This window comes from Balaenoptera borealis, assembly GCF_965194805.1.
Source record: "Balaenoptera borealis genome assembly, chromosome: 18".
NCBI lineage: Eukaryota > Metazoa > Chordata > Mammalia > Artiodactyla > Balaenopteridae > Balaenoptera > Balaenoptera borealis.
This window is the reverse complement of record NC_138877.1, coordinates 49,813,132-49,828,037: the sequence shown is the minus strand read 5'-3', so window position 1 is coordinate 49,828,037 and position 14,906 is coordinate 49,813,132. Positions and strand designations below refer to the sequence as shown.

At 37.1% G+C, this 14,906-nt stretch overlaps 1 long non-coding RNA gene across 2 annotated transcripts in view; it reads right to left on the bottom strand.

The window, feature by feature from the left end:
* Positions 1 to 14,906, bottom strand: part of LOC309615940 — a 302,894-nt gene that overhangs the window by 6,847 nt on the left and 281,141 nt on the right. The window contains exon 2 of one of the 2 annotated variants that reach the window (XR_014237157.1): positions 4,943 to 4,995. This is a non-coding gene — a long non-coding RNA (uncharacterized lncRNA). Of the gene's footprint in view, positions 1 to 4,942; positions 10,254 to 14,906 lie in introns of those variants that run through there. The other variant, XR_014237158.1, reaches the window with a different exon arrangement.

Genomic DNA, 14,906 nt, shown 5'->3' with positions numbered 1-14,906 from the left:
AGGCAGATAGAGTTGTCAGGGCAGAGCACTGCACAGGAGAGGGCAACACACAGAAATTTTTGGAGTCCCGCAGAGGGCAAGATGTGAGAGACAAATACAGAATAAACACAAATTGATATCTCCCTGAGGAACAGATTCTAAATATATAGTCTGAACATTCAGGCGTCAGTGTACATTCCATTATAATTGAGGCCCTAGGTGAAAACCTTAGGAAGATCCTCCAAGATGCTTCATGGAGCAAAAGGGGTGACACATGCTGCAAAACACAGAGCCAAGGAAAGCCAAAACTGCAGCGGGTACTGGCACTATTAGGGTTAGTACTGGAGAAGTGAAGAAGAAAGGATATTCTAACAACGAGTAAAGCCATCACCAGATGAAGTCAGGATAGAATAAGGGATGAAAAATGGAAGTCCAGAAAAATGGTGTATAGGGAGGGGGGGCGGATAGAAGCCAAGCTTAGGAATAAGAGAGTGTTAATAACCTATGACATATTTTTGCCTAAAAATCTGAATCAGAATCTAATCGGGAATCTACATCTAAACTCTGGTTAATGGGAAATTTGGGTCCATAGAAGAACAGGTTAAATGGAACCATGAAGAAGCAAACAGCTAAATTCAGAATATGAACCATTCTCTATGATGTAAAAATAAAAATAATATACCTTTAATAAACCAATGACATGAAATCAAAAGGAAGGAGGATAGTTAGAGAATGAAATATCCGTAAGTGATATAAAAAATAAGTGCAGTGTGCAGACCTTGTTTGAATTTCATCTCAAACTAATCAACTGAAAAAAAGATAGTATTGAGATAACTCAGGAAAATTTGAATAACAATAAGGAATTAAAAAATTTTTTGTTTATAAAGATCAAGGAATGGTGGCTATAGTAAAAATTTCCTTTAAAATTATTGTGCATACTCAAGTATTTATAAGCAAAATGAAATTATGTCTGAGAATCTCTTTAAAAACAGCCAAAATGAAAAGAGATGGGGCAATACACAGAAATGGTTGGAAAAATATTAAAAATTGTTGAAGTTGGGTGATAGGTATGTGGGGACTCCTATTTTTCTTTTTTTAAAAAAGAATTTATAAATATAAACTGGTTTACAATTTTATAAATATAGTTGGTTTACAATGCTGTGCTAGTTCCAGGTGTACAGCAAAGTGATTCAGTTATACATCTATGTAACTTCTCTTTTAGATTCTTTTCCATTATAGGTTATTACAAGATACTGACTATATAGTTCCCTGTGCTATACAGTAGGTCCTTGTTGGTTATCTTTTTTTTTCTTTTTTATTTATTTACTTATTTATTTATTTTATTTTTTGGCTACGTCGGGTCTTAGTTGTGGCGCGCGGGATCTTTGTTGAGGCATGTGGGATCTTTTTTGTTGTTGTTGCGGGCACGCTGGCTCTTCATTGCAGTGTGCGGGCTTCTCTCTAGTTGTGACGCGCGGGCTCCAGGGCGCGTGGGTGGGCTCTGTAGTTTGCGGCACACAGGCTTTCTCATTAAAGCACGAGAGCTCAGTAGTTGTAAGGCATGGGCTTAGTTGCTCTGCGGCATGTGGGATCTTAGTTCCCTGACCAGGGATTGAACCCGCATCCCCTGCATTGGAAGGCGGATTCTTTACCACTGGAACACCAGGGAAGTCCCTGGTTATGTATTTTATATATATATATATAGTAGTGTGCATATTTTAATCCCAAACTCCTAATTTATCCCTCCCTCCCCCTTTCCCCTTTGGTAACCATAAGTTTCTTTTCTACATCTGTGAGTCTATTCATGTTGTGTAAATAAATTCATTTGTATCATTTTTTAAGATTCCACAAGTAAGTGATATCATGTGATGTTTGTCTTTGTTTGACTTATTTCACTTAGTATGATAATCTCTAGGTCCATCCATATTGCTGCATATGGCATTATTTCATTCTTTTTTATGGCTGAGTAATATTCCATTGTGTATATATACCATATCTTCTTTATCCATTCATCTATTGGTGGACACTTAGGTTGCTTCCATGTCTTGGCTATTTTAAATAGTGCTGCTATGAACACTGTAGTGCATGTATCTTTTCGAATTATAATTTTCTCCAGATATATGCCTTGGAGTGGGATCGCTAGATCATATGGTATTTTTCTATCTACTTTTGTGTTTGTTTGAAATTTTCCATGATAAGATTTTTTTTAAAAAGAAAGAAAAGATGTGGCTATTCAATAAACACTTATTAGCTGCTTACTTGAGCCAGACCTCAAGAGAGCATGGAAATGAAAGTCAGAAGTTTTAGTTTTGGGTGTTTATGAATTTAAGCAAGTCCTTTAACTCCTTTTAGACTCAATTTCCTCACCATAAAGTTGAAATCATAATGACAGCTACTTGCCTCAAACTGTACAGAGGACCAATATAATGTATGTGGGCTGTAAACTAAGAAAGTATTATTAAATATTATCTGTCATTACTTATTTAGCAGCAATTATTAATTGTTTTCTTTGTGCAAGGTACTTTCACATATGTTGTTCAATTTTATCCTCCCATCTCTCCCGTGAAGTTGGTGTTTGATAGACGGGTTTAGTAAGTGGGGGAACTAAAGCTCAGATGGATACAGTAGGATTCTCAGGGCCACAGGTCTAGTGAGCAGCATTGCAGAGATTGGGCAATCCTGGCTGGCTTCCACCCCAGACCTCCTTCATCTACTCTGGCACACTTCCCAGTTATGTCAGTTTTAGGATGAGCAGGAAAGTATGGACATCCTTCTCAGGTATTATGAGTGAGCCCCTTGATGAATAATTTACAATCACAGACCTTCAGAAATTGTCAGTAGTAAAACCACTAAACTGTCTGTAGTATCCTATGTAAAAATACTTCAAAAAATACTGATATCTAAAGGACCACTGGAGAGAAAGTGAATACAAGTAGGAAAGAAATAATACCTTGGAACAGATAGCACCTTGCTGCCACAGTAGCTGAGGACAGAATGAAATCAATAACCTCACCGGCTTTATGGCGGACTTGGTTCCCAAAGAAGAGGCTGAATACTCAGGGAACGGAAAGACATCCAATATTATTTTGAATTCCTAACACTGCTAATGAGCTTTCCTGTGAGTATAAATGATGCCCTTTGTGACACCCGCACTGTGACATAGACCCTAGGGAAAATGTAGCTTTAGAAGCTATGATTGTCTTAAAATGATTTTCTCTAGAGACTAACATTTACTCAAGTTGTCATTAATTCCCAGTGTAACAAGTTAATGCAAACTGTGCTGGAAATTACATCCAAGTTCTATTAAAAAACAGGTCATGTGTAAATACAACTAATGGTAAGAAGCAACGTGCAGGAAACAATGCCAGCATCAACAGCATCTTTGACTACAAAGAAAAACTACATGACACCAAGCTCAGTTTAAGCTTTCTCTCCCACAAGAGTAGTTCTGCATCATAAATGATCAAAGCAAAGCCATCAACTTGAAGGAGAGTCTAGCAATGATAGGGACTTGAGTGTAAGGGTTTATTATTTTTTTTATTAACTCATTTTATTACTTAAGTCTTGAATAAAATTAAGTTTTAGCAAATTGTAACAGCCTCAGCAGGATGGAATTTGGAGGGAAAGAATGAGGGAGTCAGAATTTTTGAAAGGCTTTGAGCTTTTATGTGCTGGAGCCCATCCTCACTATTTGCACAGTTTGAGAGGCATGACTCATGTTGACTGTGTATCTGGTCAACCCCAATGTTTCCTATCATGGGTCTTGTAGGATGGTCTGCTTACTGTCCTTACTTGGCTAGCACCTATTCCTTATGACCAGGAAGAAAATATGGATTCAAAGATCTTAGAAAAGTACCACTGTGCCTAAGGAAGAAGCAATGGGGATTACATAAAGGGATTGGGAGCCAAAAGCAGGTTGAATACAGGATGGGAGATTAGTTTTATGATTTGTGTGTTGTGAGCATGCATGGGGGGTGTCATGCTGCTCGGCAGGAGGATACTGTTGTAAAATCACAGGGAACCCAAAATTCAAACTAAGTACTCTCTAACATCACATGAGATGTCCCTTGGAATCCACCTTGCTATCTCGCTTGATACAGAGATAATTTTGCCTTTCATATTTTGATACCATTTTGCAGCTGATTGTATAAGGCACTAATTCGGTAAAGCAGAGTCCACTGTGAAGGAATACAATTAAAATAAGAACAGTGCGCTGAGAATTGGGAAGTCTGAGGCCTAACCCCTTTCTAAACTTAAATCACTTAACTGAGCTTACCCTCAGCTTCCTCGTGTTTAATGGAATGATTAGACCATAAATCATTGTAGAGGGGTTCCTGTGTTGAGTGGGGTTCATTGATTGGTAAGGACCCTTCCATCTTTATATTGCTGTGGTTTGACACATTTAAACTATATTAGATTTTAGCTATTATTGTATACTAACACTCAGCCTGTTTATATCACACCAGCACAAATAATAAATCAACATGGCAACTCCATGTAAAAAGCCAGCCAACTCAAATAACTTACTGAAATGTCTACCTACTAAAATTTTTCCCTTTCTCATTTTGAATTTTAGATATGCTAAGCATCAATGTCACTTCTCATTTAATCTAGAATGCAATAATTTAGACACCCCCCCATATGAATTATCACTCACTAAATAATTAAATCTGTTCTCTGACAGATTTTCATAGAAAACTTTTGTCATATAAAAATATGTGAGTTTTTTGTCATCCATTTTCCAACAATATTAATAGACACAAGGTGGACAGAACACAAGTCAAAGCAGTATTGGTTTGCTATAAGCATGAAGTACAACAAGCATATTTTGCCTTTAGGGAGGCCTGGTTGGGTTTAAACACTTAAAATGAAGGGATGAATTTACATAATTCAGGCACTGAAATCAGGTTATAGACAGAGAGGGGTGAGGAGCCTGGAGAGTGAATCCAGCTCTGTCACTTACAAGCTCTTGATTTTGTTCAAGGTGTTAATCACTCTGAGCCTTGATTTCCTCACCTGTAAAATGGGTACAATAATCCCATTTTAATACAATGCAATGTGAGTTAACGTACATAAAACAGAGTATTCCATGACATAGTAAATATTCAATATACATTAGTTAAGAACACATAGGCTTATAAAACTTAAATTTCTAAAGTTTTATGACTTTGAAATGAAACCATTACTATTATTATCCTTCAAGGGTGTTCTCTGAGGTCCTGCTTAATACTAACTATTTTAAATTACCTTAACTATACATTTCCCCCTGTATGTTAGTGTTCACTTTCATGTGCTGACAAATGTAAAAGAATTATCTACAGGATGAAACTAATCAATATTTATTTTCATGTAATTAATTTTAAAAGTATCATGCTTCATATACATAAGTTTCTCAGTTTTAAGTGAAGTTTTTTTCATCCTTTAGATTCTTAGTGTCCCCTTCACCTTGGTTGCAAAGACCTACACTGTGTCTACACACACACACACACACACACACACATCAAATCAAAACAAGGTAAGTCCTTCTGGCACATAGTTAGTTACATCTGAGCAAACCATAAAGCATTGATTTTTTTTTTGATGAATCTTTTCACCTTATCTTTCCCCTCTCTCTGTTGTTTATACAACCTACTAAACTTCTGCAATTGAATCTTGGACAAACGAACTTGCACATTGTGCAATGTTTCAATAGAGATGTGTTGCAGGGTGCTGTGAGTTTCCTTTGTGTCTATCAAGAGACGCTATTCTAAACACTTTCTTTCACAGCCGCTTTCTGCCTGTCCATGGACTAGCTCAGTTCTGGCCAAACAGGAAGGCATAGTAGGCTCCAGACACTGTGTTTTTATCCACAGGACTTCTCCATAATTTTGTTACCTGCAGAAACTCAAACAAAGCAGTGGGTGACAGATAGAACAAGCCTTTGGAGACACAGAAAAAGTGTAACCTTTTGCAGATCCTAACCAGATGTTTCATAGGCATTTATTTGTTCCCTCTTTTTCCTCTTTTTGCAAAAACAGTTTCATTATACACAACAGATTATATAATTACAACAGATTCATAATATACAACAGATTCATATATACAACAAAGTGTTGTCATGTGAGCCCTTGAACATTTTACTTAAGAGCCAAGAGGTTAGGCAATTGTTTGAATTTCATAACTAAAAACAGATGTGGTTTCAAGGTCTCATGCTAATGGAATTGAGGCTGTGGGGAAGAACTGGAAATCTTGCCCTTCTCTAAAGCTACCACTCTTTGGTTTGTTCACCAAACTAAAGGGCCCAGGCTAGGTGGCTTGGAAACACAGGTCAAAGTCATTCATTCTTCCTGCTTAAAGAGATATTAGTAAATTTATAACAAACTCAGTAGATGAATTTTCTTGTTTATTTGATAAATTCTATTTTGGGAATATTAGGTGGTAAAATCAAAAGCCATTTAGAGTGATTATAGACGGTGGACAAGAAATTTGTCCTAAAGTGTTTTTGCTTTCATCCAGTGTACCAATAGTTCAATCAATTAATTCCATTAAAGATTAAAAAAATCACTGTAGAAACTGCAATGTATGGAAGGGAACAAATTCTATATCATATCTGACAATTATCTCATGAGACATATTGCCCCCATAATGTTAATTTCAACCACTAGTTCCCAAACATACCTGATTATTTGTAACTTGGGATGTTTTATAGGAACTCGAGTTCTTTGGACCACCTCAAGCTTATGAAATCAAAATATCCAGGGATAGAGTCTGGGAAACAAACATTCAGACCTAAGAGACACTTTAGGAACCTCTCATTAAATCACAGTCAAGGGTGACATGTGGTGCAATATTCCTTCTATAGAGACATATTTTCTTTCCATATCAGTTTGCTAGGGCTGCTGCAACAAAGACCACAAACTGGGTGGCTTAAAGAACAGAAATTTATTGTCACACAGCTCTGGATGCTAGGAGTACAAGATCAAGATGTGGGCTGGGTTGGTTCCTTCTGAGGGCTGTAGGAAAAAATCTGCTCCATGCTTTCCCCTACCTTACGTGTTCTCTGGCAATCTTTGGTATTCCTTGCCTCGCAGAAGCATCATTTCTATCTTTGCCTTCATCTTTATGGTGTTTGTCATGTGTGTGTACCTCTGTACCCAAATTTCCCCTTTTTAGAAGGGCACCAGTCATATTGGATTAGGGCCCACTCAAATAACCAAATCTTAACTAATTACATCTGCAATGACCTTATTTTGAAATAAGGTCACATTCTGAGGTACTTGGGGTTAGGGCTTTAACATATGAATTTGGGATGGGGGTACAATTCAACTTATAACACTCAGAGATAAAAAACATAAAGCAATAAAGCCTTTTTTTGGGTCATGGTAAATTTTCAGTTATTGGACTATGAATGTAGTTCTTTTCCACTTAAAGTGTAGTCTGCATCATCCAGGAACTTGTTAAACGTGCAGAGTTTCTAGCCCCACCTTAGTCCTACTAAATCAGGATCTGTATTTGCACCAGATTTCCAGCCTATTCACCTGCACATTCAAGTTAAAGAAGTGCTGCTGTAGCTTCATCGTGTTTCGCTCTCCAGCTGGGCTTGCAGATATGTCTGAACTAAGCTTTACTCTCACTTGCAGCACTTTCTCTTGCTAAACCTTCTCTCTCACAATTTTTCTCTTCTCATTCCTATTTCCCTTCTGGTATGTGACACCTATGTTATTATTATTATTTATAAATTTATTTATTTATTTATGGCCGCATTGGGTCTTTGTTGCTGCGCGCGGGCTTTCTCCAGTTGCAGCGAGCCAGGGCTACTCTTTCTTGGGGTGCGCCGGCTTCTCATTGCAGTGCCTTCTCTTGCTGCGGAGCGTGGGCTCTAGGTGCACGCGTTTCGGTAGTTGTGGCACGCAAGCTCAGTAGTTGTGGTGCACGGGCTTAGTTGCTCTGCGGCATGTGGGATCTTCCCAGACCAGGGCTCGAACCCATGTCCCCTGCATTGGCAGGTGGATTCTTAACCACTGTGCCACCAGGGAAGCCCTATTTTGTACTTTAACAATTAGCTTTGTGTTTTATCACATCTCTTTTGAGATTTATTATATCTGCTCTTTTTTATTTGAAATCACCTTAAGTCACTTTTAGGAAGTATGCAGGTTAAAGTCTATCTTTCCATACCAGCTATCTAATAAAAAAAATTGCCCTCCCTTTCAAGGTCTCTGTGACCACTGCTAAAGTCAGCACGGCTCCTGGCCCTGAACTCCACGCCACAGCACGAAGTCGGGGTGGGAATCTGGATGGACATCGTCTCCTTGGTTTTTTGAAACATTTTATTTGACTGTGGAGTGAAGAATTGGTCTTGAAAATGATATACTGTCTGGTAGTTTGGTAATAAAGTATGTGAACAGATGGTTAAAGCTATATCTGTTTGGAGTCTGATCCAGCAAGGAGAAAAGCAAGCAGAGATGGTTGCATTCATGAAAAATGTGCTATAACCTACTGGGCAGCAGAATCCTGTGGCTGGAAGAGAGTAGTGCTGGAATTAAAGAGATCCGGGCTTGAATCAGAATGATCCACTCACTATGCATATGACAGCAGGTGAGATAGTCGACCCATCCAAGCCTCAGACTTCTCACCTGTAAAAAAGGGAATCATGGGCTTCCCTGGTGGCGCAGTGGTTGAGAATCTGCCTGCCAATGCAGGGCACACGGGTTCGAGCCCTGATGTGGGAAGATCCCACATGCCGCGGAGCAACTAGGCCCGTGAGCCACAATTACTGAGCCTGCGCGTCTGGAGCCTGTGCTCTGCAACAAGAGAGGCCGCGATAGTGAGAGGCCCGTGCACCGCGATGAAGAGTGGCCCCCGCTTGCCGCAACTAGAGAAAGCCCTTGCACAGAAACGAAGACCCAACACAGCCATAAATAAATAAATAAGCAAATACTTAAAAAAACAACAACCCTGCCCTTTGTCTCAGGGCAGGCCCCTTTCCTTCTAAAAAAAAAAAAAAAAAAGGGAATCATATCCACCAACTAGAAATACTTGTAATGGAAACATTAAATTAGATACAATGAATAAAACCAGCTGGGAACAGTTCCTGGCACATACAAAAGCCAAAGAAATGGTCATTTTTGTTACTTAGTGATGTACAAGTTTTAACATGATTTTTATTCTCGAAACTCAGCTAATCTTCTTAGGCCAGAGCCATTGCACAACATATTTATGTGACAAACTTCTCTGGAACTCATCAAACATTATGAAAAATAAAATATGTATAATTGGCCTAGAGTAATCTCATGAGATAAGGAAAGCTTGGAGGAACTGATGACTTTGGCGTAGCAATGATATGGTACAGATTAGGTGTGTGAGGGAAAGCTGGATACTGGCTTTGCTAGAGGAAAGTAACAGTTGGAATTACAGGTATGTAAGTGGTGGGAACGTGATGAAAGTTAGGAAATAAAGTAATTGAAGGCTCAAGATAGAATTTTAAAATGCTTATATTTAAATCAGCCTTAGAGATGAGGAAATGCAGGTGCAGAGCGTCAGCGGTAGGCTTTAGCTTTCCCTCTAATCTCTAAGTTATGTATACCACTGGGTATTGTGCCAATAAATCTCCACCTCCCATGCCCTTGCCAACCAGGCTGCTGTTCCTATGACTCTCCTAAGTAGCATTCCTAGAGATCCCCTGTTAAGGAGATCACTGAAGAGCTGGGTCTAGAAGTCAAGTGTTGGACTCAGTATTTACTGATTGTCCTCTATGCCGTTTTGTTTTTAAGAAAACAGTAGTAGATAAAAAGGAATTAAAGACATGTGAAATTCGATGAAAACAATAATGCAACTAAAAGTGAGAAAATGATACAAAATGTTCCGACTTGAGGGCTGAGCAACTCTAAAACATATTTTTAATTTTTTTTTTTAAATACACGAAGCATAAAATGCATCCCACTTCTTTAAGACCATCTTCATCAGATGGCAGCTGACTCTTGGCATGAAGCACTAAATTAGAAAGATCTAGAATTGCTATCCGTTGGGCCCATGGGGTGTCTTAGATGACTGAAGTGCACCTTTAGAATCACTGAGCACCTTTAGAATTCATGAGGGCATAAAGGGGATGGCAAAAAAGACATACGAAAACTCATCTTAAAAGGTGATTTTTTTTTTTTGCTTTCATATATAAAACTCTATTTCCCTAAGTGATATAGAATTGTACCGATGCATTCTCTTTGAAGGACTAGCTCTCTAGCTTTTGGGAGAAAACTCAGATACTTATTTCAATCGTTATCACCGTAGTGAAAGTGGCAGAGGCACCGTAGTAAGAGGCAGAGGTATCGGATTCCAAGTCCAAACTTTATTTCAGTGAATGAATCCGGAGTAAATAAACCATATCGCCTTATACTGCCTACAGTATTAAAGTATGGGTGCCCAGAATGATGAACCGACCGAATATCAGAGGGTTAAAAACAATCTAGGAGGGACCCCAGTGTCCCCTGGCCACCTGCCAGCAGCCTAACTCTCTGATGGACAGTTCTTGTTAAAAGTAAGAAAATTCGCAAGCATATCAACCAGGAAGGATTTTTACTTAAAGTGACAGAAGGTAGATCTACCACCAGCTTAAATAGATAAGGGTTTTTATTCCTTCAGAATTAGATGTGGCGGCCTAGGTGTGGTGGAGCTCCTCAAGGATGTCATTCAGAACACGGGTTCCTCTGTTCTTCCCGCTCCACTAGCCTCAGTGGGTGGTTTTCAACCTAATGGTTGCAATAAGTCTGCTGTCCCTCCAGGCATTGTGTCTGCCTGCGAGCAAGAAGAAGGGCGAAAGGAAAAAGTCAAAGAGTATGTTACTAGAGTTGTCTGCTCCATTTAAACATTTCCCGAAGTGCTTATGCAGTGATTGCGGCTTTGCTCTCACCGACTAGAATGGCATCCCATGGCCATGGCTGGCTGGAAGGGAGGCTGGATAAGCAAGCACTTGGGGTGTCCAGACTTTGTAATAGAGAAAGGAAAGAGAGAATGAAAACATGCGTGATTTGGGGAAGCAAATCCATATAGTCTGTGTAGTAAGTAATTCTCTCTAAACAAGGTGACAAAGCCGAAATTGCAAATGGTTTATTTTCTAACCTTTAAAACTCTACTTCATGGTCTTTCTTGCCAAAAACTGTGACCCGTTTTAATCCAAGTGCTCTTGAGTGCTTCATTGAGAATTCAGAACAGTATTGTTATGAATGAGTAATGATTTAGTGAAAGGGATAGTGTGTGTGTGTATGTGTGTGTGTGTGTGTGTGTAAATTCTGGAAGGATTGCATGGCTCACTGATATGCTGATATTGTTGTTTACCACTTCGGAATCACATTTCATCCCTTTCAACTCTGCATTCTACCCTGCGCAGTTTATCTCCATCCCACAGTAATTCCCCAGAGTTTTATGGTCACTAATTCTAGATGAAATAAGTTGGGAACAGAGCTTTACTAGGAGAAGATTAGCTGGTTCTACAGAAATTTTAAAAGAGGAACGGTATTTTATATTTAATATTTCTAACAGTATGTACAGTCCTCCATTGGTATCCACAGGGAATTGGTTCCCGGAGCCCCCAAGTATTGAATATACCAAAATCCAAGGATGCCCTAGTCCCATAGTCAGCCTTCTGTATCTGAAGTTACACATTCTTGGATATAACCAACCACAAATCGTGTAGTACTGTATGTATTTACTGAAAAACAAATCTACGTATAAGTAGGTTTTCGGAGTTCAAACCCATGTTGTTCAAGTGTGAACTGTACAGTTATATAAAACTATTTCTCACAGTGTATTTAGTTCTATTAAACCATTAAGCTGTGACCATGGTGGTAACCTGCTTTATATACTACTTAGAGAAGACATCTTTCTAATGGACTATATGATGCTGAGAATTTTCACATACTGACAGTGTGTGTCTATATGATACCAGTACGGGGGAGTTGTCCATAATATTTTTACTATTTAGTGTCTTATTCTTTTCATCCTTGTCCAACTCATTTTATTACTTGAACAAAATTTTTTTTGATAAATCATTTAAATTATTCTTTATTTGTTTCATTACATTAAAGTGGCACTTGGTATCATGCTGTCACAGCAATAAGATTATGCATAACTCTGGAATTTTTAAAAAAATAACCTCAGTGTTCAAAACAGCATGAAATACAATATAATCATTTTAGTTTGCTTTTGACAGATATGTTAAGCAATTTCATGCTGTATCGTTTCCTTCCCTCTGCACTATAAGAAAGTGAACTCTGCCAGTAATTAATAACCTTTTGTATTTATCTCACAGTTTTCATCCAAATGATGTACGTGTTTTCATCAAGCACGTCATCTAATTAAGTGTTCCTTTACTCAGACCCTACTAGTTCAATACTAATGTGTGGATAGATTGTAACTTATTTTCCATAATGGAATTCATAGGCAACTATGGATATGACATGATCAACCCTATTTATCTTGTGTTATTTGCGTTGAAGTTATATATACACACAAATCCTTTTTCACCATTCATCATTTCTTTCTGCCCTTATATCCCCTTCTCGGGGCATATATCGAAGCCCCTGTAGAGGCTTCTAGTGTCTTTCTATGGGAGGAGTGAGAGGAGGAGAGGGAGAGAGAATCAAAGAGACAAACCATGTGTTTCAGATGTGCCAAGTCAGTCTTACTTTATAGAGTTTTTTTTTTATTAGTTTGTTTTTAATATTCAATGATGAATTTTCCTCAATGTTCTAGCAACATATACAGAAATTATTTTCTCCTTTATATTATAGACATAGTGAATTATATCAATAAATTTTCCAGTATTAAAATAACCTGGCATTTATTTCATAAACCACATCTGGTCATGGTGTAACTTCTTTCAATTAATTGATGTCTTTCAATTAGCTGATATTTGTTGCTAAATTCTGTTTATAACTGAGATGTGTTTATAATTTTCTTCTAGGGACTATCTTTCTCAGGTTTTAATATCACTTTTGTGCTCATGTCATGAAATAATAATTAGAAAGGTTTTCTTCTTATTAGAAGGGTTTAAATAGCATTAAAACAGAACAGTTTAAATAGTCTGCCCATCATTTTGAGAAGGAAACTCTGGAAGTCTTCTAAATTCTCATATAGTATTGCTATTTTAGATTTTCTGTATAGTTTCTGGCAAGTTTGGGAAATTATAATTTCCTGGAAAATTATCTACTTCATGTATATTTTCAAGTTTATTTGCACAGAACTGAACAAAGTAATCTCATAAATATTTTAACATTTTGTCCATATGTGATTATTTCCCCATTCTTATTTCTTACTTATCATATATGCTCTCTTACTCTTTTTCTGAGAAATTTTGGTAAATCCTTATTCATTTTATTGTATTTCCTCTTAATATCCACGTCTTTGATTTATTCAGTAGTATTACCATCTTTATGTTTGATTATTGATAGATTTCTGCTTGTTGACTTTATTAATTTTCCTTCTACCCTTCTTAGCCTCTCTTTTATACTTTCCAATGTCTTTGGTTCAACAAATTAATTGATTTTCATTCTTTCTGGTGAATTAATGTGTGTATTTAAGAGTATGAATTTTTCTATTTTTCTTTGAACATTGCTTTCAATGGTTCTCAAATTTTTTGATATGGAACATTTTTATTATTGTTATTTTCTAGCGATTCCTTATTTCCATATTCAGTTTTGTGAGTTGTTTTTCTGCTTCATGATCACAGAGTACCATTGGAATTTAATGATGTTTGCTTTGCTGCTGACTATGTGATCAAATTTTGTAAATGTTCTATGGATACCTGAGAAGATGTTTTTCTGTTTTTAGGATATAGAGTTAAATGCATAAGTATCAGAATATATTTGCTTCTCTTTAGGTCTCTCAGCCTTTAGTTACTTTTATTCATTTGAATTTTTATGGATCCAGAGAGGTATAGATTTCACTATCACTAATATTTTATATTGTACTCATAATTATGGCTGAATCAGTTTTTATGTTAATTTATTTGGGAAAAAAATTTATAATTAATTTTTATTATAGGCTGTATATTTTATCATTATAAAATGACTGTCAATTTTGTCTGACATTAAGATCTTAATTTTTGTTTTATTTGTGCTTAAATTTGTCTGTTTTGTTTGTTTTGGTTTGCTTTTTTTGCTCATCCTCTTATTTCCAAATTTTGTGAATTCCTTTTGATTTGGAGGCTGGAGATCTGCTGTAAACAGAAAATATTTGGGCTTTAGTATTCAAAAGGGAAATTTTTAACCCATTTGCATTAATTTATATGATGTATTTTTTATGTCTTTTTACATTATGCTAAATTGTTTTTAATGCTTTTGTTTTTCTTGTTTAATTACATGGTGTGGTTTCCTTTACTTGTTATGTTCATGCTTATAATTTAGAACGTTTATTTTTTTATTATATTTTAGATACAACTTCATAACTTCATGTATTTAAACTTCTATTTCTATAGCCAGCATCAGCATTGATAAATAAGTACATTTTCATTGCTTTTTTCTCTTCTCTCTCCTTCCACTATTTAATATTATTTTTGTATTACATTTTTTGCCATTTTCTTGGTATTTATCATTTGTACCTTTACATATACTCACATCTCTATTATTTTTCCCCCATATCTTCATTCTTGATTAACAACTGGAAATTCTTGTACTCCCTGGTTCTTCACAATGAAGAAGACACAATACTTACACCATCTTCCACGTTCTTTTTTTTTTTTTAATTTTATTTATTTATTATTTATTTATTTATTTATGGCTGTGTTGGGTCTTCGTTTCTGTGCGAGGGCTTTCTCTAGTTGCGGCAAGCGGGGGCCACTCTTCATCGCGATGCGCGGGCCTCTCACTATCGCGGCCTCTCTTGTTGCAGAGCACAGGCTCCAGACGCGCAGGCTCAGTAATTGTGGCTCACGGGCCTAGTTGCTCCGCGGCATGTGG